This window comes from Chiloscyllium plagiosum, unplaced genomic scaffold (assembly GCF_037043375.1).
Source record: "Chiloscyllium plagiosum isolate Xiang-an unplaced genomic scaffold, Cpla_swu_hap1 HiC_scaffold_24, whole genome shotgun sequence".
NCBI lineage: Eukaryota > Metazoa > Chordata > Chondrichthyes > Orectolobiformes > Hemiscylliidae > Chiloscyllium > Chiloscyllium plagiosum.
The window spans coordinates 64,552,854-64,577,942 of NW_028270162.1; positions in this window are offsets into that span (position 1 = coordinate 64,552,854).

Below are 25,089 nucleotides of genomic sequence, written 5' to 3' on the forward strand. Positions count from 1 at the left end.
CCTCCCCCCCCCCCTCTCCCCCCCTCTCCCCCCCCTCTCCCCCCCTCCTCCCCCCCCTCTCCCCCTCCCTCCCCCCCCTGTCTCCCCCCCCCTCCCCCCCCCTCCCCCCCCTCCCCCCCCCTCCCCCCCCCTCCCCCCCCCCTCCCCCCCCCCCTCTCCCCCCCCTCTCCCCCCCCTCTCCACCCCCTCCCCCCCCCCCTCTCCCCCCCCTCTCCCCCCCCTCTCCCCCCCCTCTCCCCCCCCTCTCCCCCCCCTCTCCCCCCCCTGTCTCCCCCCCTGTCTCCCCCCCCTGTCTCCCCCCTCCCTCTCCCCCCCCCTCTCCCCCCCCTCTCCCCCCCCCCCTCTCCCCCCCCCCTCTCCCCCCCCTCTCCCCCCCCCTCTCCCCCCCTCTCCCCCCCCTCTCCCCCCCCCTCCCCCCCCCCTCCCCCCCCTCTCCCCCCCCCCCTCTCCCCCCCCCTCTCCCCCCCCCCTCTCCCCCCCCCTCTCCCCCCCCCCTCTCCCCCCCCCTCTCCCCCCCCCTCTCCCCCCCCCCTCTCCCCCCCCCTCCCCCCCCCTCCCCCCCCCCCTCCCCCCCCCTCTCCCCCCCCCTCTCCCCCCCATCTCCCCCTGCCCCTCTCTGCTCCCGCGCCGTCTCGCCCTGCTCCCGCGCCATCTCGCCCTGCCTCTCTGCTCCCGTGCAGACCATAAGCCATAGGGATAGCAGCATGCCATTCTTTCCATCAAATGTGCTTCTCCATTCAATAAGATTGTGGCTGTTCTGACAATTTTCAACTCCATTACCTTTCCCCCATAACCCTTTGATTCCCTTTCTAATTAAACATCTATCTGAGTCTCGATTGTATTTAATAACCCACCTCAACAACCCTGATTCTTGTTGAAGGGCTCATGCCTGAAACATCGTTTCTTCTGCTCCTCTGATGCTGCCTGACCTGCCATGCTTTTGCAGCACCACACTCTCTCCCTCAGGGGAAGACAATCTTTCTGTATCTCCCCTGTCAACTTCACCTAAGACACTTGCATAATTCAATAAAGTCACCGCTCAGTTCCTCTAAACACCAATCAACTCAAATAAAATGAAGAATAGTGGCATGGTGGCTCAGTGGTTAGCACTGCTGCCTCACAGCCCCAGGGTCTCATGTTCAATTCCAGCTTTGGTCAACTCACTGTGTGGAGTTTGCACATTCTCCCCGTGTCTGCATGGGTTTCCTCTGGTTTCCTCCCATAGTCCAAAGATGTGCGGGTCAGGTGAACTGGCCATGCTAAATTGCCCATCGTGTTAGGAGCATAGTCAGAGGGAAATGGGTCTGAGTGGGTTACTCTTTAGAGGGTCATTGTGGACTGGTTGGGCCGAAGGGCCTGTTTCCACACTGTAGGGAATCAAATCTAATCTAATCACCAATTGCAAATTCTGAAGATTGAAGCAAAAACAAACTGCTGGAGAAACTCAGCAGGTGTGGCAACATTTGTGGAGAGAAAGTAGAGTTAATATTTCAAGTCCAATGACCCTTCATGAGAATACAGGCTGTTCTGAGGAAGGGTCACTGGACTCAATGTTAAGTCTGTTTCTCTCTGCACAAACGCTGAGTTTTACCAGCAATTTCTCCTTTAGTTTCAACAACTAAACCTCTTCTTATAAAACAGTCCCTCCATTTGTGGGATCAGCTGAGTGAACCTTCTCTGGACTGCCTCCAATGCCAGTACATCTTTCTTGAGATAAGGGGCTCCAAACTTTTCACAGTATTCAATCTGTGGTCTAACAAGTGCCTTCTATTGTTTAAACAGGACTTTCCTATGGTATAAAGGCTAACATTTCTTTTGCTTTCCGTTACCTGCTGAACTTGGATGCTAGCTTTTTGTGATTCATGCAGTTGTACTCCCAAATCTGTTTGTTCTGCATCTTTTTGTAGTCTTTCTCCATTAAATGATATTTACCACCTCTACTCTTCCTGCCAAAGTGCATAACCTCCCATCTTTCCACATTATATTCCGTCTGCCAAGTTTTGCCCATTTGCTTATCCTTCTGCAGACTCTTTGTGATATCCTCACCACTTACCTTCCTGCCTATTTTTGTATTATCAGCAAATTTGGCTACAGTACAATTGTTTTTCTCATCCAGGTCATTAGTATATGTTATAAATACAGACAGTGAATACAGGTCGTGAACATGTTCAATTACTGCGTCCAGATCTTTAAAATTAATATTAATACACCCCTGTATGGGATCTCATTCGTAACTGTGAACGTTATTAAGTCAGGTGTTTTAGATTAGATTACTTTACAGTGTGGAAACAGGCCCTTCGGCCCAACAAGTCCACACCAACCCGCCGAAGCGCAACCCACCCATACCCCTACATTTACCTCTATACCAATCACCTGATGAAGGAGCGTTGCTCCGAAAGCTAGTGTGCTTCCAATTAAACCTGTTGGACTATAACCTGTTTTTATGTGATTTTTAACTTTGTACATCCCAGTCCAACACCGGCATCTATGTAAAGATGAGGCGTGAAGGTTCAATTGGGGCGATTGAGAGTTATAAGGTAGCCAGGAAGGACCTGAAGAGAGAGCTAAGAGCAGCAAGGAGGGGACATGAAAGGTCCTTAGTTGGTAGGATTAGGGAAAACCCTAAGGCTTTCTATAGGTATGTCAGGAATAAAAGAATGACTAGGGTAGGAATAGGTCCAGTCAAGGATAGTAGTGGGAAGTTGCGTGTGGAGGCTGAAGAGATTGGGGATACACTGAATGAATACTTTTAGTCAGTATTCAATCAGGAACAGGACATTGTTGTCAATGTGAGTACTGAGTCACAACTAAGTAGAATGGATGGCTTTGAGGTATGTAGAGAAGAGGTGTTGGAAATTCTGGAAAGGGTGAAAATAGATACGTCCCCTGGGCCTGATGGCATTTATCCTAGGATTCTCTGGGAAGCAAGGGAAGAGATTGCAGAGCCATTGGCCTTGATTTTTATGTCCTCGTTGTCTACAGGAGTAGTGCCAGAAGATTGGAGGCTAGCAAATGTGGTTCCCTTGTTCAAGAAGGGGAGTAGGGATAACCCTAGTAACTATAGGCCGGTGAGTCTCACTTCTGTTGTGGGCAAAATCTTAGAGAGAATTGTAAGGGATAGGATTTATGAACATCTGGATAGGAATAATGTGATCAAGGATAGTCAGCATGGTTTTGTGAAGGGCAGGTCGTGCCTCACAAACCTTATTGAATTCTTTGAGAAGGTGACTAAGGAGGTGGACGAGGGGAAAGCGGTAGATGTGGTGTATATGGATTTTAGTAAGGCGTTTGATAAGGTTCCCCATGGTAGACTACTGCAAAAAATACGGAGGTATGGCATTGAGGGTGAGTTGGAGATTTGGATTAGGAGTTGGCTGGCTGGAAGAAGACAGAGGGTAGTAGTTGATGGCAAAGGTTCATCTTGGAGTGCCGTCACTAGCGGTGTTCCGCAAGGATCTGTTTTGGGACCATTGCTGTTTGTCATTTTTATAAATGACCTGGAGGAGGGGTTAGAAGGTTGGGTGAGTAAGTTTGCAGATGATACGAAAGTCGGAGGAGTTGTAGATAGTGAGGAAGGATGTGGCAGGTTACAGCGGGATATAGATAAGCTGCAGAACTGGGCAGAAAGGTGGCAAATGGAGTTCAATGTAGCTAAGTGTGAGGTGATTCACTTTGGTAAGAGTAATAAAAAGATGGGGTACTGGGCTAACGGTCGGATACTTGGTAGTGTGGATGAGCAGCGGGATCTTGGTGTCCATGTACACAAATCTTTGAAAGTTGCCACCCAGGTAAATAGTGCGGTGAAGAAGGCATATGGCGTACTGGCTTTTATTGGTAGAGGAATTGAGTTCCGGAGTACTGAGGTCATGTTGCAGTTGTATAAGACTCTGGTGCGGCCACATCTGGAGTATTGTGTGCAGTTTTGGTCGCCATACTATAGGAAGGATGTGGAGGCACTGGAACGGGTGCAGAGGAGGTTTACCAGGATGTTGCCTGGTATGGTAGAAAGATCGTATGAGGAAAGGCTGAGGCACTTGGGGTTGTTTTCATTGGAGAAAAGAAGGTTTAGGGGTGACTTGATAGAGGTGTATAAGATGATTAGGGGTTTAGATAGGGTCGACAGTGAGAATCTTTTTCCACGTATGGAGTCAGCTATTACAAGGGGGCATAGCTTTAAATTAAGGGGGGGTAGGTATAGGACAGATGTTAGGGGTAGGTTCTTTACTCAGCGAGTCGTGAGTTCATGGAATGCCCTGCCAGTAGCAGTGGTGGACTCTCCCTCATTATGGGCATTTAAGCGGGCATTGGATAGGCATATGGAGGATAGTGGGCTAGTGTAGGTTAGGTGGGCTTGGATCGGCGCAACATCGAGGGCCGAAGGGCCTGTACTGTGCTGTATTCTTCTATGTTCTATGTTCTATCTCCAAATCATACCTTCTGTTAGTTAGCTAAGTCTCTTTCCTAATGTACCTCCCCCAACAACTTGGTTTATTATCTTATTAGATAGCTTAATATGTACCTTATCAAATGCCTCCTGAAAATCTATATGTATTGCATCCACTGCTTTCTTTGTCTCTATCATGCTTGTTAGCTTTCCAAGAATTTGAGTGAATTGGTCAGGCATTATTTCCCCCTCATGAAGCCATGCAGGCTCTGCGCTTGATCATATTCTAAATGCTTTGCTATCACATCCTTTACAATGGACTCTAGCATTTTCCCAATAATAGATGTATTCCCTCAGGTCCAGAGAACTTATTGGTTTTTAGCTCCCTTGCAACTTTTAGTATTTTCTGCTGTGAAGACTGATGCAAAGTACTTATTCAACTCCTCTGCCGTTTCCTGGTTTCCCATTATAATTTCCCCAGCCTCGTTCTCTCCAGGGCCTACATTAACTTGGGGTTCTCTCTTTTTCTTTTATACTTTCTAAAGAAGCTGCTTGCTGTCTTTCTTGATATCACTTACAAATTTACTCTGAGTTTATTGTCTCCCTCCTATTTTGATCATAGAGTCATAGAAATGTACAGCATGGAATCAGACCCTTAATCATACATGCTGATCAGATAATTTAAATTAATCTAGTCCCATTTGCCAGCATTTGGCCCACATCCCTCTAAACCCTTCCTATTCATATACCCATGTTGTAATGGTACCAGTTTCCATCACCATCTCTGGCAGTTCGTTCAATGCATGCACCACCCTTTGCATGAAACAATTATCCCTTTGGTCCCTTTTAAATGTTTTCCCCTCTCACCTTAAACCTATGCCCTCTAATTTTGGGCTCCCTTACTCTGGGAAAAAGACCTTGGCTATCTACCCTATCCACATCCGCCATGACTTTATAAACCTCTATCAGGTTACCCTCCAGCCTCTGATACTCCAGGGAGAATTGACCCAGCCTAGTTAGCCTCTCCCTATAACTCAAACCCTCCAACCCTGGCAACATCCTTGGAAATCTTTTCTGAACCCTTTCCAGTTTAACAGTATCTTTCCTTTCACAGGGAGACCAGATTGAATGCCGTATTCCAAATATGGGCCAATCAATGTCCTATATAGCTGTTAGGTGACATCCCAACTCCTATACTCAATGTACTGACCAATGAAGGCAAGTATACCAAATGCCTTCTTCACTACCCTGTCTACCTGCGATTCCACCTACAAGGAACAATGAACCTCTTTGCTTGGTATCTCTTGTTGTTTCTTAGATCTTTTCCAATCTTCTGGTTTACCACTAGTCTTTGTCAAGTTGTATGATTCTTTATTCGATTTGGTGCAGTAATGTAGAATTGAGGGTAAAGTCAGATAAGCCATGATTTTATTGAATGGCGACAGGCTTTTGTTCCTAGTTTGCATGCTTGTATGTAACTGTTACTTAGAAAGGCACAGATTAATCAGTGATAGAAAGCATATACTTGTTAATGGAAGGGCCTGTCTTACAAACTTAATTTTTTTATGAGCATATAACAAGGAAGATTGATGGGGAATGTTGTTTTACATGGATTATGGAAAGGCATTTGACAAAAGTAAAGGAAAGGAAAAATGCCAAATGGAATTCAATCTGGAGAAGTGCGAGGGTTTTGCATTTGGTGAGGGTAAACAAAGCAAGTGACTAGACAATAAATAGGAGGTTATTGAGAACATAAAACATAGAGCAGTACAGCCCTTCAACCCATCATGTCTGTTCTGACCATGATTCCATTCTAATCTAATCCCACCTGCCTGCACATGGTCAGTATCCCTCTATTCCCTAGGAGAAAGTGAGGACTGCAGATACTGGAGATCAGAATCAAAGAGTGTGGTGCTGGAAAATCACAGCAGGTCAGGCAGCATCTGAGGAGCCGGAGAGTCACGTTTTGGGCATAAGGTCTTCATCAGCAATGTGGGCCCTCATTCTTGATGAAGGGTTTATGCCCAAAGCATCGACTCTCCTGCTCCTCGGATGCTGCCTGACCTGCTGTGCTTTTCCAGCACCACACTTTTTGACTCATTCCTCTTCCCTGCCTTTTCATGTGTCCATTTAAGTTCCTCTTAAATCAAGTTTTGAGAAGATTTGTAGCTCAAGTTTGAGGTTCTGGTTGGAGGTTTGCTCGCTGAGCTGGAAGGTTCATTTTCAGACATTTCATCACTACACTAGATAACATCTTCACTGAGCCTCCGGACAAAGCACTGCTGATGTTTCCTGCTTTCTATTTATTTGTTTGGGTTTCTTTGGGTTGGTGATGTCATTTCCTCCTCTTTTTCCAAGAGGGTGGTAAATAGGGTTCAATTCAATGTGTCTGTTTTTTTATAGATATTTTTATTAGAAATTTAACATTTTTACAAATTTACAAAAATAAACAAAACTCTCAAATACAAACATTGATATACAATTAAATCAAATATACAATAGCCAAAATTTAACAAAAGAAAAAAATACCGAAAAAAAACAAAACTCAACTGTCTACTAATCTAACCTACAACTAACCAGAGTGTAAAATTAAGTCTCTTACATGCTCGGAATGTGTTAACATCAAATGTAATAAAACCCGTATTCGTGCGGGATTCCTCTCCTAAGGGGCCCCGGACCAGCCAGGTTTGTAATCTCACTTAAATAAAAGCACTTGTTGGGATAGCCGAAGTATCTGTATTTATGTAATGCAAGAAGGGCTGCCATATTTTATAAAATAATTCGGTCTTTCGGTGCACCATATTTGTAAGGAAGTCAAGGGGAATACATTCCATAATTAATCTGTGCCAATTTGAAAGTCAAGGGGGGCCCTCAGCCACCCAGTTCACCAAAATATTTTTCCTTGCACAGAAAGAGAGAATAGAGAGAATAGAAAATAGTCTCTTCCCGTACATGTCCAGGGAGGGAAAGTTCGAAAAGCCCAAAAGGAGAGATACAGGGTCCACTTTAATTTCCGTTCCTAAAATTTCTGTCAGGGTACTTGCTACTTTAGTCCAATATCTACAGATCTTATGACAGGTCCATAGGCAATGTACAAGAGTGCCCACCTCTATTTTGCATTTGGGACACATTGGAGATGCTCCTGCCAATTTTGCCAATCGAACCGGTACTATATGGGCCCTATGAAGTATCTTCAACTGGATAGCCTGGGTTCTGTTACAGATAGTAATTCTTCTAGCGATTTCCCAAATATCATTCCATGTTTCTATAGAGATTTCTAGTCCCAATTCCTGATCCCATGTTTTAAGCAGATTATCCATATCTCCCGATACTTCATCATGTAGTAAATGATAAATATTACTGACGGAAGATACCCCCACTGGTCGTAGGACACTACATTCTCTATCTGATTTATAAAGACTATCTAATAACGTAGTCTTCTTCTGTATATAGTCTCGAATTTGGAAGTATCGAAAGAGGTCTCCATTAGGTAATCCGAATTTCTGACGCAGCCGTTCAAAAGACATCAAGACCCCATCTTTAAAGAGGTCCCCTAGACATGAGATACCCCTGGATCTCCAGAGTTTAAAAGTGGCATCTGTAAACCCCAGTTGGAATCCCCATGCTCCCACTATCGGTGCATAGGGGGATGTTTTATGTGAATTACCCTCATTTTGCCGCATTATATTCCAAGCCTTAATTGTGTTTAGTATTATAGAGTTTTTACAGTGATTTGTATTGATTTTCCTCTTGCCTGAAAATAAAAGGTTAATAAGTGGGTATTTTACTTGAGAGGCCTCGATGTCCAACCAGATTGATTGTGGATCAGACAAGACCCAATCAGCTATGTAACTTAATAAGGAACTTAACTGATATTTCCTAAAATCTGGGAAGTCCAATCCTCCCCTTGTCTGTGGAAGCTGTAACTTCTTCAGCTTAATGAGGGGCCGTCTATGATTCCAGATAAAGGAACCCAGCCAGCCATATAATTTACGTAGAGCCATCCTCGGCAGCATCACCGGAAGCATTCTCATAGGATATAGGAGACGGGGCAGGACATTCATTTTAATTAGTGCTATTCTACCCAACCAGGAAATTGGAAGGTCTCCCCATCGCTGGAGGTCCTGCCTTATCCTTTCCAGTAAATGCACAAAATTAGCCTTATACTGGAGTAATAAAAATGCCTAAATATAAGAAGCCCTCCAGGGACCAACGAAAGGGAAAAAGGGATCCGTCCACTAAGTGGGGTATCATGGCAAGGCATAGCCTCTGATTTTGAAAAATTAATTTTATAGCCTGAGAATGCGCTAAATGTATTAATAACTTGGATTAAGCGAGGCGCGGACATCAGGGGATTACTGAGGAATAGAAGAACATCATCTGCATAAAGGGTAATTTTATGTTTACCTGTACCAATCCTCGGGGCCGTTATATTAGGATCAGCTCGTATAGCTTCTGCTAGTGGTTCAATTATTAGCATAAATAACAATGGCGAGAGAGGACATCCCTGACGGCAGCCCCTACCCACACTGAAGCTATCCGAACCTAATCCATTGGTAACCACAACTGCTTTGGGATCACTATACAATGTTGAGACCCATTTGGTAAACACCTGTCCAATGCCAAACCTGTCCAATGCCAAACCTTTCCAATGTGTAAAACAAATATGACCATTCGACCCTATCAAATGCCTTTTCCGCGTCTAATGAAACTACTACTCCTGGTATCTTTCCCTGATGACAGGCTTGAATCATATTCAAAACCCTTCTAATATTATTGGATGATCTACGGCCCTTAATAAACCCCGTCTGATCCTTCTTTATGATATGTGGCAGTACCCTTTCTAGTCTCAGTGCTAACGTTTTAGAAAGGATTTTAAAATCTACATTTAGCAAGGATATTGGTCTGTATGACGTACAATCTTCTGGATCCTTTCCTTTTTTAAGGATAAGAGAGATATTTGCCTCTTTCAGCAAAGGCGGGAGACAGCCCTGACTATATGCATAGTTATACATGTCCATAAGTGGACCAGCCAATATTTCTGTAAATTCTTTATAGAATTCAGCTTGAAAACCATCTGGGCCCGGTGCCTTACCTTACCGCTCTGAAGTTGCCTGATTGTGTCAAGTATTTCTTGGACTGTTAGGGGAGCATTTAAGACCGATACCTGTTCCGGAGTTAGGCGCGGAAAGGTCAAATTTTTAAAAAATGACTGCATCCTCCTTGTCCTGTCTGCACAATCCTGCGATTTATATAAATCAGAATAAAGTTTTCTAAAGATTGCATTAATCTTTTTATGATCATGAGTTAAAATACCCGTACTTTCCTTGATAGACATGATAGTTTGAGGGGCCTTTTTTTTCTTTGCAAGAAATGTTAAGTATCTACCCGGTTTGTCGCCCAATTCATATAACCTTTGTTTTGCAAATAATATTTCCCTCTTAGCCGTTTGGGTAAGCGTAGTGTTTAGAGCTGTCCTAAGGGCCGTAATCCTTTGCAATTTAATAATAGAAGGTCTATCAGTAGATGCTGTTTCAGCTGCTTTTAAGCGTGCTTCAAGCAGACGCTGTTGTTCTCCCTTTAATTTTTTCTGGGTCGCTGAGTAGGAGATGATCAAACCTCGCGCGTAAGCTTTGATGGTCTCCCACATCATTGATGGGTTGCTAGCCGTACCTAAGTTAATTTCTAAAAAAGTTTTAAATTCTTGAGAGAAGTACTTTACAAATTTACTATCTTTCATTAGGAAGGGGTCCATACGCCAATGCCGAGGGGATGTCCCATTGTTCCATATATACAGCAGCGTGGTCGGAAATTGCTATACTACCTATTTTACAGGATGATACGGAATTTTAAAAAATTGAGGGGGCAAAAAACATATCAATTCTGATATGACATTTATGTGGATTGGAGTAAAAAGAAAAATCCCTGCCCTGTGGATGAAGACATCTCCATACATCTACTAATCCTAATTCTCTGTTCAGATCCACCAATTGTCTAGATCTGGGAGATACTCCTTCAGTACTCTTGGGAATCCTATCTATTTCCGGATCCATAATACAATTAAAGTCTCCCCCTATAATTGTATGACGGGCACCAAGAGCCATCAATTTTGAGAAGGCTTCCGTTATAAATTTAAAGGGGTGTGCCGGGGAGCAGTACAAATTTAATATCCCATATTCCTCTCCATTTATAAGGGCTTTAATCTGAATATATCGTCCAGATTCGTCTTTTATCTGATTTAGGATTTTGAAAGGGAAATTCTTCCGAACAAGAATAACAAACAACTCCCCTGCTTTTTGAGCTAAAAGAAGAAAAAAAGGCCTGATCAAATCCACCCTGTCGTAATTTCAAGTGTTCTTTATCTAACAGATGTGTCTCCTGTAGGAGAGCTATATCAACTCTTTCTTTCTTAAGATTTGATAATATTTTCTTCCTTTTGACTGGCGAATGACTCCCCTTGACTTCAACTTCCCAAATATTGATTGGAAGCTCTTTAGATCAAGTAGATTGGATGGGGCGGTGTTTGTGCAGTGTGTCCAGGAAGCTTTTCTAACGCAGTATGTAGATTGTCCAACCAGAGGGGAGGCCATATTGGATTTGGTACTCGGTAATGAACCGGGACAAGTAGTGGGCTTGTTAGTGGGTGAACATTTTGGTGATGGTGACCACAATTCTGTGACTTTCACCTTGGTTATGGAGAGAGATAGGTGCGCACAACAAGGTAGATTTTATAATTGGGGGAAGGGAAATTACAATGCTGTAAGGCAGGATTTGAGGAGCATACGTTGGGAGCATAGGCTGTCAGGGAAGGATGTGGTGGAAAGGTGGAACTTTTTCAAAGAGCAGATACGACGTGTCCATGATATGTATGTACCTATCAGGCAGGAAAGAAATGGTCGTGTGAGGGAGCCTTGGTTGACGAGAGAGGTTGAATGTCTGGTAAAGAGGAGGAAGGAGGCTTACATAAGGTTGAGGAAACAGGATTCAGACAGAGCAGTGGAGGGATACAGGATAGCCAGAAGGGACCTGAAGAAAGGGATTAGGAGAGCTCAGAGAGGGCATGAAAAATCGTTGGCGGATAGGATCAAGGATAACCCCAAGGCATTTTATGCGTATGTGAGAAACCTGAGAATGACGAGAACGAGGGTAGGTCCGATCAAGGACAGTAGTGGGAGACTGTGTATTGAGTCGGAAGAGATAGGAGAGGTCTTGAACAAGTACTTCTCTTCAGTATTTACGAACGAGAGGGACCGTATTGTAGAAGAGGAGAGTGTGAAATGGACTGGTAAGCTAGAAGAGATACCTGTTAGGAAGGAAGATGTGTTGGACATTTTGAACAACTTGAGGATAGACAAGTCCCCCGGGCCTGACGGGATATATCCTAGGATTATGTGGGAAGCAAGAGAGGAAATTGCAGTACCGTTGGCAATGATCTTCTCGTCTTCACTGGCAACGGGGGTGGTACCAGGGGACTGGAGAGTAGCGAATGTTGTGCCCCTGTTCAAAAAAGGGAATACGGATAACCCCGAGAATTACAGGCCTGTTAGTCTGTCTTCTGTGGTAGGCAAAGTAATGGAAAGGGTACTGAAGGATAGGATTTATGAGTATCTGGAAAGACACTGCTTGATTAGGGACAGCCAGCACGGATTTGTGAAGGGTAGGTCTTGCCTTACAAGTCTTATTGAATTCTTCGAGGAGGTGACCAAGCATGTGGATGAGGGTAGAGCAGTGGATGTAGTGTACATGGATTTTAGTAAGGCATTTGATAAGGTTCCCCATGGTAGGCTTATTCGGAAAGTCAGGAGGCATGGGATAGAGGGAAATTTGGCCAATTGGATAGAAAACTGGCTAACCGGTCGAAGGCAGAGAGTGGTGGTAGATGGTAAATATTCAGCCTGGAGCCCAGTTACAAGTGGATTTCCGCAGGGATCAGTTCTGGGTCCTCTGCTGTTTGTAATTTTTTATTAATGACTTAGATGAGGGAGTCGAAGGGTGGGTCAGTAAATTTGCAGATGATACGAAGATAGGTGGAGTTGTGGACAGTGAGGAGGGCTGTTGTCGGCTGCAGAGGGACTTAGATATGATGCAGAGCTGGGCTGAGGAGTGGCAGATGGAGTTCAACCCTGCCAAGTGTGAGGTTGTCCATTTTGGAAGAACAAATAAAAATGCGGAATACAGGGTTTCTGGTAGGGTTCTTAGTCAGGTGGAGGAACAGGGATCTTGGGGTCTATGTACATACATCTTTGAAGGTTGCCACTCAGGTGGATAGAGTTTGTAAGAAGGCCTATGGAGTATTATCGTTCATTAGCAGAGGGATTGAATTCAAGAGTCGTGAAGTGATGTTGCAGCTGTACAGGACTTTGGTTAGGCCACAGTTGGAGTACTGTGTGCAGTTCTGGTCGCCTCACTTTAGGAAAGATGTGGAAGCTTTGGAGAGGGTGCAGAGAAGATTTACCAGGATGTTGCCTGGAATGGAGAGGAAGTCGTACGAGGATAGGTTGAGAGTTCTCGGCCTTTTCTCGTTGGAACGGCGAAGGATGAGGGGTGACTTGATAGAGGTTTATAAGATGATCAGAGGAATAGATAGAGTAGACAGTCAGAAACTTTTTCCCCGGGTACAACAGAGTGTTACAAGGGGACACAAATTTAAGGTGAAGGGTGGAAGGTATAGGGGAGATGTCAAGGGTGGGTTCTTTACCCAGAGAGTGGTGGGGGCATGGAATGCGCTGCCCGTGGGAGTGGTAGAGTCGGAATCATTGGCGACCTTTAAGCGGCATTTGGATAGGTACATGGATGGGTACTTAATCTAGGTTAGAAGTTCGGCACAACATCGTGGGCCGAAGGGCCTGTTCTGTGCTGTATTGTTCTATGTTCTATGTTGACATTCCAGGTGCACCACTTAACCGACTGATCAACCATAATCATCCGGGCAAATCCGAGTCCCCTCGGGAGTGGGAACCCTATCCAGAACATCCCGAGCGTAGAGCATATAAAATTTTCAAAAATAACGGCTCTCTAATACACTCACAATAGTATAATAAAAAACTATTTCTAAATATTAAAAAAAAAAACGTATTTAAATGGAGATTTTCCCCCTTGTTCCCTGGGGTATCACTTCCTTTCCAAAGGTCCATCGTATCCTCTCCCAACCAATGCCCCACCCTTATCCCAGGCGCTCCTCAATAGGATGAGGAGAATTCAGATATAATACAAAGCTAGAGTTAACAGTGAGCACCCTACCCCCCCCCCTCACCCACACCTGGATATATTTGGTAATGTTAATACCATGTATAAACATATATAACTATAAAATTACAACCTCAACAAATAATAATTAAATATAACAATACAAAATAGCAAGGGAAAACAATCCCGCTCCTAGAGACAGAGGTAAAATAGAATAAGGTAACCACCTCCTCCCACCAACATTAACTAAACATATATATATACATACACACATATATATACACACACACACACACACACACACACATACATACATAGAATAATAATAAAAACAACCCCAAGGGGGGGAGAAAATCGTTAAATAGAGAACAAATAAATAAATCCCTCTCCCCACCCCCCAAGATAATATTAAACAGTAAGGTAAGAAAAAAGAAAAAGGGGGGGTTATAAACCGAAGTGGGGGAAAGGCAAACCAACATCCATTGTCTCTTACAAGAGAGTCCAAAAATTCCTTAGCCTTTTCTGGCGATCCGAAGTTATACACGGATCCTTCATGGTTAAAGCGTAGCGTCGCTGGGTAGTGTAAGGAGTACTGAATATTTAAGTCCCTTAAACACTTCTTCACCTCATCGAATGCCTTCCTCTTTCGGACCAGAGCTGGGGAAAAGTCCTGGAAAAACATGATCTTGGATCCTTTATAGATCATGGCTTGGGAATCTTTTCCAAGATTTCTAGAGGTTTCTAGGAGTATCTGCCTCTCCCTATAGCTCTGCAGCCGGAACATGACCGGGCGTGGGCGCTGGTTCGAGCCGGGCCCATGTATTGTGACCCGGTAGGCCCATCCCACCCTTACCTGGCCTGATCCAGCTTCCAGGTTTAACAGCTGTGGAAGCCACTGTTCGAGGAACGCTGTAAGCTGGCCTTCCTCTTCCCGTTCGAGAAGGCCCAGCAAACGAATATTTTTCCGGCGACCTCGATTATCGAGGTCATCAATATGATTCTCTAAGGTCCGGACTCGCTGTTCGAGAGTCCGGACCTGATCCACGGCCGATTGCGCTGTGGTTTCGGACGTCGCGGCCTTTAGCTCCGCCCCTCCGACTCGGCGCTCAATTTCTTTAATGTCTCGGTCGTGCTTTTGCAGCGCGGCCGAGAGTGAGTCCCATCGACTTCGGGATTCTTCAATGAAAGCGTCGATCTTCGCATCCAGTTTGGAGATCATTTCCACAAGGCTTGTCACCGTAGGTAAGTTCCCCGGGGCAGCTGTGGATGCCTCTGCTGCAGCTGGAGAGGGTGGGGGAGGGGTTCCTGCTTGCTGAGAGCTGCGGGCTCCCTTCCCTTTAGTCATTTTTACTAAATATTAGATTGTTTAAATTTAATACTAAGCAACTAATTAAATTAAACAGCTATTTTAAACGATTTGGTGAGTGTGGTGGGGGTGGGTGGCCCACTTTGCCCAAGTCTTGGGAGGAGCACTATAGACTCAGACTTGCTGGGTCGCCGCCATCTTGGATTCCCCCCCCCCCCCCCCTCTGACCTATCACCTCCATCCCCACCCCCATTCACCTATTGTACTCTTTGCTACCCTCTCCCCAGCCCCCCACCCCCCCACCATTTATCTCTCCACCCTGATGAAGGGCTCCCTGCCTCTAATTCCTGATGAAGTACTTTTGCCCGAAATGTCGATTTTCCTGCTCCTCGGATGCTGCCTGAACTGCTGTGCTTTTTCAGCACCACACTAATCTAAACTCTGGTTTCCAGCATCTGCAGTCCTCACTTTTGCCGACTGGAGGAACACAGGACCTGATCGGTTACAGGACCTTCAAGTTTGAGAGGCAATGTGGAACATCAGGGAAAATAAGAAGTTCCACAGAAGTGAAAGTTCAGCCTCGTAGGTGTGCAGCCTTCCAAGAAGTGTAGCATAAGGCAGGACACCCAGCAGCTTTGGGGACTGTTACACTCTTGAACAGGCACTCATATCTTAGAGACTGTAAAGTGTGAGAATACCTTGAAGGAGTGCATTCCAGACGATGGCATCTTTGGGCATGCATGTGCAGCCAGAGGGCAGCGAAGTGTAGAAATGTTGGTGTCCCCAGTTAGGGGAAAGGCTGGTGTTTCTGCAAGATTTCCACATGTTGTGTTGCCTCAGAGTAGAGGACATCAACGAGACAGCAAAACATATTCTGCATGGGGAGGGTCATGAGCCAATGGTTATGGTACACATTGGTGCTGTAACAGACCATATATTTTTCCTTTTGTATTATCAAGTGGAAAATCAGTCAGACATTGCCATATAACTAAGGCATGCAGGGAGAGTTATTTGCAGATACATTACTTTTTGAAGCAGCGATGTTTTTAGTAGAAAATCAGCCAGATATTGCTGTACAACTAAGATACACCACCAGGGAGAGTTTGCAGATATATTACTTTTTGAAGCAATCCGGTTGTTGCTTAATCAGAGTTGAGAACGTGGTGTTGAAAAAACACAGCAGGTCAGGCTGCATCCGAAGAGCAGGAGAATCAAAGTTTTGGACATAAACCCTTCATGCCCGAAACGCCGATTCTCCTGCTCTTTGAATGCTGCCTGACCTGCTGTGCTTTTCCAGCACCACACTATCGATTCTGATCTCCAGTACCTGCAGTCCTCACTTTCTTCTGTTACTTAATCCGACAGAGTGGCACCAGGAATCTTTGTGTCAAGGGGAAAGCCGCCAAGAATCAGCTTATGGATTGGTCCAGATGCAGTTAATAACAGATCTGAGAGACATTCAGCAAATGAGAAGCATTGCTCACCATTTCTCTGCATGTGTGTGTGAATGAAAAAATCTAGAGGCTCTAAAGAAAATATCCTAATTAAAGAAAAGACCCAGGTCCACCCAATCAACTATTCAATCAAATGTTACGGAGACAACATTGTATTACCATCAGTAAAAAAAACATTTTTAAAAACTACAAAAAATTATTCAACCCAGCCTCATGGTATAGGCTTTTGATCCACAGAATTTGTTTTCCTGTCTATACTTTTCCACCCATACTTCTTCTTTTGTCTGTCATATATACGAAGATAGGATGTTGGTGCGGTCTCTTCTGGAATATTGTGTCCAGTTCTGTAAGGCCTGTTATAGAAGTATATTATTAAGCCAGAGAGGGTTCAGAGAAGATTTACTTGGATGTTGTTGGGTGTGGAAGGTTTGAGTTATAAAGAACGGCTGGATAGGCTGGGACTTCTTTCACTGGAGTGTAGGAGGTTGAGAGGTGACATTATGGAGGTTTATAAAATCATGTAAGGTATGGATAGGATTAATGGTAGGTGTCTTTTCCCTAGGATGGGGGCACATTTTTAAGGTAGGAGGAGAGAGATTTAGAAAAGACATGAGGGGCAAATATTTTACAGGGAGAACTAACCTTCCTGAGTAAATGGGCACAGTTACAATGTATTAATTTTGAGCTCGGATTTTTTTCATTGGAGAAAAGGAGGAGGAGAGGGGACCTAATACAAGGTAATGAGAGGCATAGATAGAGTCGATAGCCAGAGACTATTGTCGAGGAGTCTCTTAAATGTCCCCAATTACCTTGCCTCCACAACTGCTGCTGGCAACGCATTCCACACTCTCACAATTCTCTGTGTAAAGAACCCGCCTCTGACATCCTCTCTATACTTTCCTTCAACCAGCTTAAAATTATGACCCCTTGTGTTAGTCATTTCTGCCCTGGGAAATAGTCTCTGGCTATCGACTCTATCTATGCCTCTCATTATCTTGTATACCTCAATTAGGTCCCCTCTTCTCCTCCGTTTCTCCAATTAAAAAATCCGAGCTCAGTCAACCTCTCCTTATAAGATAAGCCCTCCAATCCAGGCAGCATCCTGGTAAACCTCCTCTGAACCCGCTCCAAAGCATCCACATCTTTCTTAAATTAGGGCGACCAGAACTGGACGCAGTATTCCAAGTGCGGTCTAACCAAAGTTTTATAGAGCTGCAACAAGATCTCACGACTCTTAAACTCAATCCCCCTGTTAATGAAAGCCAAAACACCATATGCCTTCTTAACAACCCTGTCCACTTGGATGGCCATTTTAAGGGATCTATGTACCTGCACCCCAAGATCCCTCTGTTCCTCCACACTGCCAAGAATCCTAGCCTTAATCCTGTACTCAGCTTTCAAATTCAACCTTCCAAAATGCATCACTTCGCATTTATCCAGGTTGAACTCCATCTGCCACCTCTCAGCCCATCTCTGCATCCTGTCAATGTCCCGCTGCAGCCTACAACAGCCCTCTATACTGTCAACGACACCTCCAACCTTTGTGTCATCTGCAAACTTGCTGACCCATCCTTCAATCCCTCATCCAAGTCATTAGTAAAAATTACAAACAATAGAGGCACAAGGACAGAGCCCTGAGGAACACCACTCACCACAGACTTCCAGGCAGAATATTTTCCTTCTACTACCACTTGCTGTCTTCTGTTGGCCAGCCAATTCTGAATCCAGACAGCTATGTTCCCCTGAATCCTATTCCTCCTGACCTTCTGAATGAGCCTACCATGGGGAACCTTATCAAATGCCTTGCTAAAGTCCATATACACCACATCCACAGCTCGACCCTCTGAGTAAACTTTACCCACAGAGGTGAATCCTTTGTAGAGATCAGGTACTAACTCCATACCCAGCCCCTGCCTGGGCAGTGCATTCTCCTACAGCTCCTCTGCTCTTCTCGGGGTGTCCTTAATTATTTTCACTAATGCCACTGGTTTAGCTTCTTTTACCACATCTTTTCCCACAATGCCTTTCTTTAATGACCAGCACTGTGTCTTTACGTGTCCCACCTTCTGGTGGTGAAAACACCTTTTCCCAGTGCCCTTCTTGAACCACCAGCAGTGTCATTTTCTGTGTCCCACTCCATTACAGTGAAAACACCTGAGGCCTTTCACCTCCTCCACCCTCTTGGGCTTCTTAACCTGTGGTAAAATCTTACCAGCATTCTCTACTCTTTCTTTCGGAGTGTAGGATCTCCCCTTCTCCCAACTTCTATTCCTCACAGGATGAAATTCTGGCCAGATGCTTGTCTTATGCACCAACATGAGCTCATCTGCTAATTCTGCTGCTCCTCTCACTTCCTGAACTTTCTGTTTCTCCACGTGAATTTTTGCCATCTCTGGAAGTGAGGTTTTAAACTCCTCTTGCAGAAGAATCTCTCTTAGAGCCTCAAAGATCTTACCTATTTTCAAAGCAAGCACCCATCAATCAAAATGACTATGTTTAATTCTTTCAAATGCAATATAAGTCTGACCTGGTTCTTTCTTTCTGTTTCCGAACCGCTGTCTATATGCTTCTGGTACCAATCCATAAGTACTTAATTCCTGTTTGACCTCTTGGTAACCTCTTGACCCCTCATCTGGATGCACAGCAAATACCTCACTAGCTCTGCCAACCAGTTTAGTCTGAACTAGCATTACCCATAAATCCTCAGACCACTCCATCTGATGCATCATTTTTTCAAATGAAATAAAGAAGGCCTCAACATCTTTCTCATCAAAATGTGGCCGAGTTTTGACACATTTATATTTATCACTACCTTCTCTTTTAATCACCATCCTGTTAACTTTGCTGACTAAGTCACAACTTCTCAAGTTCAAATTCTCTCTTTCTCTTTCCCTTTCTTCTCTATCTCTTTGCTCAGCTAAGAACCTTCTCTTTTTCCTCTCTCCCCCTCTTCTCTCTCTCTCTTTCTCTCTCCCTTTGTTTATCTTCTAACTTCATTTTCCTCAATTGTAATCTAAGTTTTTTTACCTTTACTGCACTTGTCTATTTCTCTGACACACCTAAGTGTTTGAGTAACTCCCCTACAATTTCACCTTTAGTTTTGTCCTTGGTTAAACCCAAATCTGACTTATTTGCTAATTCTAAAAGTATGAACATTTTCTTTCCTTCTAAACTTTCTTGGCAAATTTGAGATTCATCTTTGAGAATCTCTTTAGCAATTTTAAGAGCCTCACTTTTAATTTAATCAACCACAAGTCACTGAAATTAATTACCCACGTTTCATTTAAAGATCTGGGACACTAACCTGCAGGTGTTTAAATCTGCTGGGATTTTTCATACCTTCAAATCTGTCTAAACCAGTTCAAATCCCAGTTAAGCCTCCAAACTGTTATGACACGGGATAAACCCCTCTACTAATTTAAAACCCGCAACATAGAAAAGATTTATCCCATGCAGTAATCAGTGAAAATTTGAGAGATCAAGAAATATTTAAATTTATTTCTTAAAGTATAATAGAGAACAATTAACTAACAACTATTTACAACTCCTTCCTCTAACCTTTCTTTTACCTTCCCTTCTACAACACTAGTCTGATAAAACTCCTGTTTAAGATTTAGAAAACAAAATTTCTTATCTCAAAACCAGGCAGCTTTTGGTTCTTCTCTGTATTCCTGACTTCTTTTCTTCTTCTTGAGGATTCTACTTCATAGGTTACTGATCAATAAAGGTACTCTTAAGAGAGGTATTTTTCAGGCAGTCTTTACATGCTGGCTTGGCAGTTCTTCTCCCAACTGTTCAATTTTCCATGGTCTTGTATCCTCAAAGCATTGCTTTATGTCATTGGCTTTTAAGATTGTCAATATACTCAATTCAAACTTGATTGGAGTTTGGTATTTTGGGGTATAATTTAAACTGATTGGTTGAATTCAAATTTATTTTGTCTCCAGGCAACCAGCTAATCGAGTTATTCAACCAAATGTTACATTTTTTTTCAGAATATTTGGTGCTGTCAGGTGCTACTTGGTGCTACTTACTAATAACTTTCTTAAAGATACAGTGTATCCACATCTTCATAACAATAAGCCATATTTTATTTTCAGTTTGAAGGCTGCACAACCCAAACCAATACTCTAATTTCCTGGCGGAAACAGGGATGACTATAATTACAAAAAAGAGCATTACCTATGTCTATGAAAGAACAGTTAAAGTTCAGAATAACAAATTTCCTGCCGAGCCACTATTCTGGCATGTGACAGAAATGACACTGAGTTCAAGCCATCTATGGCCATCTCTTACCCAGCTTTAATGATCATACTAGAACAGAATCCATAAGGGCATGTAATGTATGTCAATTATTACTACTAAATTCATTCCAGGCTTGCGGCACGGTGACTCAGTGGTTAGCACTGCTGCCTTATAGCGCAAGGGATCTGTGTTCAATTCCCACCTTGGGCAACTGACCGTGTGGAGTTTACACATTCTCCCAGTGTCTGTGTGGGTTTCCTCCAGGTGCTCCGATTTCCTCCCACAGTCCAAAGATGTTCAGGTTGGGTGAATTGGCCTTGCTAAATTGCCCGTAGTGTTAGGTGCATTAGTTCGGGGAATGGGTCTGGGTGGGTTGCTCTTTGGAGGGTCGGTGTGGACTTGTTTCCGAAGGGCCTGTTTCCACACTGTAGGGAATCTAATATAGTCTAAAAGTCTCATATTTAAAGGTGGAATTGGAGACCCTTCAGGGACAGATCTTGAACATACCTGGCCATATGCATGTACAAATCTAAAGGTAATAAGTCTTTCTGAAGTACACAGAAAATCCTACAGACGTTGTAATTTCACCAGTCAGCAACACATACAAGTAGTGTCTATTCCCCTTATAGAATAATTTAATCATTTTTTTATTCATTCTGTAGATCTGAGTATTGTAAATATGAGGACAGCGTACAAAAGCAAGGAATTTATGACAAAACCTGAATTAAACACTGGTTCTGTCTCAACAGGGCTACAGTTTCTAGTTCTGAGCACCATACTTCAGGAAGAATGTGAAGACATTATAGGGGGTTCGGTTCCAGGGATGATTGGAGAGCATAGGACTTGTTCTCCTTGCTAACGAGAAGATCAAGAAAATGCGTGTGAGAGGTGTGTGAGATATTGTATTATGAGATATTGTGTTATAGGCTATCTTTATTAACTCATTCACCAGCTTACTGTATTCATTAATACCGGGTTCCTGTTCATAACCCTTTACTAACCAGTTATTTACTATAACATGGTTTCACTCGTTCATTCGTATCGTATCCAAATTTAAAAACAACCCTTTTAAACTTATTGCTGCATTTCTACACGTTATCAGCTCTTGCTACCTCTGAATAAGTGCAACATACAGAACCATACCATCCCCATCAAGTCTCCACGAAACATTATAATATTAATCAGCCCTTCCCAACCCATCTCCTGAATAGATTAAATACCTTTTAACTGGGCCATTATCCCTTTAAGCGTTTCCATGAATGAATGAAACTCATACAAGCAAATAATAAATAAATCTCAACTGCAGTGATCAGTTTACTATCCTTTATTCATTTATTAAGTATAGGTACACTTTTTAACTTATTAGAACTTATAGGCCTAGATTAGATTACTTACAGGGTGGAAACAGGCCCTTCGGCTCAACAAGTCCACACCGACCCGCCAAAGCGCGACCCACCCATACCCCTACATTTACCCCCTACCTAACACTATGGGCAATTTAGCATGGCCAATTCACCTGACCTGCACATCTTTGGACTGTGGAAGGAAAGCGGAGCACCCAGAGGAAACCCACGCAGACACTGGGACAATGTGCAAACTCCACACAGACAGTCGCCTGAGGCTGGAATCGAACCTAGGTCCCTAGTGCTGCGAGGCAGCAGTGCTAACCACTGAGCCATCATGCCGCCCACTTATGCAAGCAGACCAGACAGACGTCCCATCAGAATTAGCAGCCAGCACTTAGCACATCTCCTGTATCCCAGGACAGAAGCCCTTCAATCTGTTGTGTACTAGAGATAAAAAATGTAAAATCATAGTAATGGAATTTCAATATATTTAAGAACTGTGTATAAAGGGGCTCTTGTAAGAACAGTATTTCGGGATTCTATTGCCGCCTCGAACATGTGCTGTGATTGCTGAATAAAAGAGGCTATTTTCACCACTCACCGATCTCTGTCATTATTTGAACACCATCCCACTGGTGTTTTTATAATCATGAAGAATTCTGACAGAAAAGATAGGATGAAGCTGTTCCTCATAGCAGAAAGAACGAGATTAAGAGGAACAAGTTCAAGGTGACTGACAAAAGGAACAAAGGAAGTTTCCTTTCCTAATGGACATTAGTGAACCTGTTGTGTTTTTACAATATTCCAACAGCTTCATTTTCAGTTTCATACATATCAGCTTTTATTTAAAGATTTGTAAACTGATTTCAAGTTCTGAAACTTTCAATCACACTTTCTGCATTATTAGGAATACCTGTCCAGTAATATAACCACAACATCATCACATCTGATGTTTTAGCTTATAAAAGGAAGCATTACTTACTCATGATGTCTCATCCACTGTTTCAAATTATCAATAGGTGTCAGACATGAGTTAATAAGAGAACCTGAGAAATAATTGGTGTACTGACAGCTCTCAATTCATTCCGTGCCAGTAGATAAACCTATGAACAATTGCAAAACATGATTCACCAGATGATGGAGTTAGTATGATGAAATCTGTGAGGTGAGATTGTAGGAGGGGCTTCAGATGGTCAATGAAATTTTGGAAAAATAGTACAGTATGCATTTTATCCTCTATTGCATAGTGGTACAAATTTCAGTAAATATTTCAGATATGAAAGGACTTCAATGGTAGGTGAGTGTTGTTGATATGTTATTGTCTTTTCAGGTCAGTTTGGGTAGTACAAAGGGTTCTTGTACAGAGAGGTACACACATAGCCAACCTGACTGTTATAAACAATAATGTCTACTGCAATCTACCAAATAACAGTGACTGTTCCATTAAACAAGGCACTGGCAGCTTATGGCTGGTCACACTGGTGACATGGATGAATTGGAAATAAATTTTGAAGTGCCCACTTATTTACTGAAGAGAAAAGTGAACAGTGAGAAAGGAATATACAGGACACATTCCTTGATCGTTGACAGTTCCTTCAAACTCGATAAAGTGTGTTGCTTGAATTGGCACAGTATTTGAGGAGCAAGAAGGTCAATGTTTCAGGCTTGACCCTTCATTGGGACTGGGGAGGGGAAGGGAGCTGAGTGTAACTTTAGGGTTGGAAAAAGGGAAGTGACAAATGAGTTACCTATTACATACAAAGGAAAGCTGCATGGAGAGTACAACGAACTGACTATCCACAATCCGCAGGTTCCTCTTTTGCCACTAAAATTAGCATTGATTCCTACCCCTCCTCTGGTGTCATTGTTCAAGAATCAATAAATCACTGAAATAAATTTCTTACATTCAGCTCTGGGCATTCTTGGCATGTGCAGTTTTCAAAAGTTTTATTTCTGCTAATACTGGTTTCTTGTTGAATCAAACAGATATATACTCCTTTATTGTGAGTTTTTTGAAAATCTATTTATTTACAATTTATTTATTTACTTTAAAGAGAACTGGAGATGAAATTCTCAAAGCTTTATTCAGGCACATTACAGCTTTAAAATATTAGTTGCTCCCTTTTTTAACTAATTCATTTTTTATAATTGGCTCTCAGACACACATTCAAGAAGGCAACTCACCATCATTTTTTTTCCCAGGCAACTAGAGATTAGCAATAATTGATGGCTCTGTCACTGAAACCCACATCTTATGAACAAATAAATATTCAGGTTATCTACATGCATTAAAACAAACAGTGGTTCTAATATCAATCCTGAGGAACATCACAGGAGCCTGAAACCACAGTTTTCAGCTGTTTGTCCCAAGCTAATTTTATATTTGCGTTGTCACTGCCCCCTCAAAATCTGATGCACTTTATGTTTGTTACCACATCTATTGTGTGGTACTTCGTTAAATGCTTTTTTAAATGTATATTATGATCCATACATTTTCCATAAACTACTTAATTCTGTCTCATTTTATTTTCTTGCCTTATCTGGAGAGCTCAAACTTTGGATGCTGTTCCTATATTTCTCCTCACAGCAGTGTGGTCTCCTCTGAACCATCACATCGATCATTAAATGACTATTTTTTTTTAGATTAGATTAGATTACTTTACAGTGTGGAAACAGGCCCTTCGGCCCAACAAGTCCACACCGACCCGCCGAAGCGCAACCCACCCATACCCCTACATTTACCCCTTACCCCTTATTTGATCCGGCAGTTTTTCGATTTCAGCCTATCAGGATCAAATCTCTTTTCAACTCACTGAAATTAGCCATTTTACAGTCAATTATTTTTATCTTTGATTGTATTTATTCCTTTTTTATACCTATTCTAACCTGATGATATTAATAAGTCTTCAAACCCAAGTATTCCACTTACCCAATTTCATTCTCTAATTTTAGTTCCTTCCTCATTAGCTGGAAACATAGCAATCAGAAAGCTCTCTTGTACATATTTTAGGAATTCATCTTCTTTTGCCCTTTACACTGTTATGTTCCCAGTTGATATTGGGGTAATTGAAATTTCTCAATATCACGACACTGTAGTTCTTGCATCCTTCTATAATTTGCCTGAAAATGTGCTTGTATATAACCTATTTGATATTTGGTGGCCTGTAG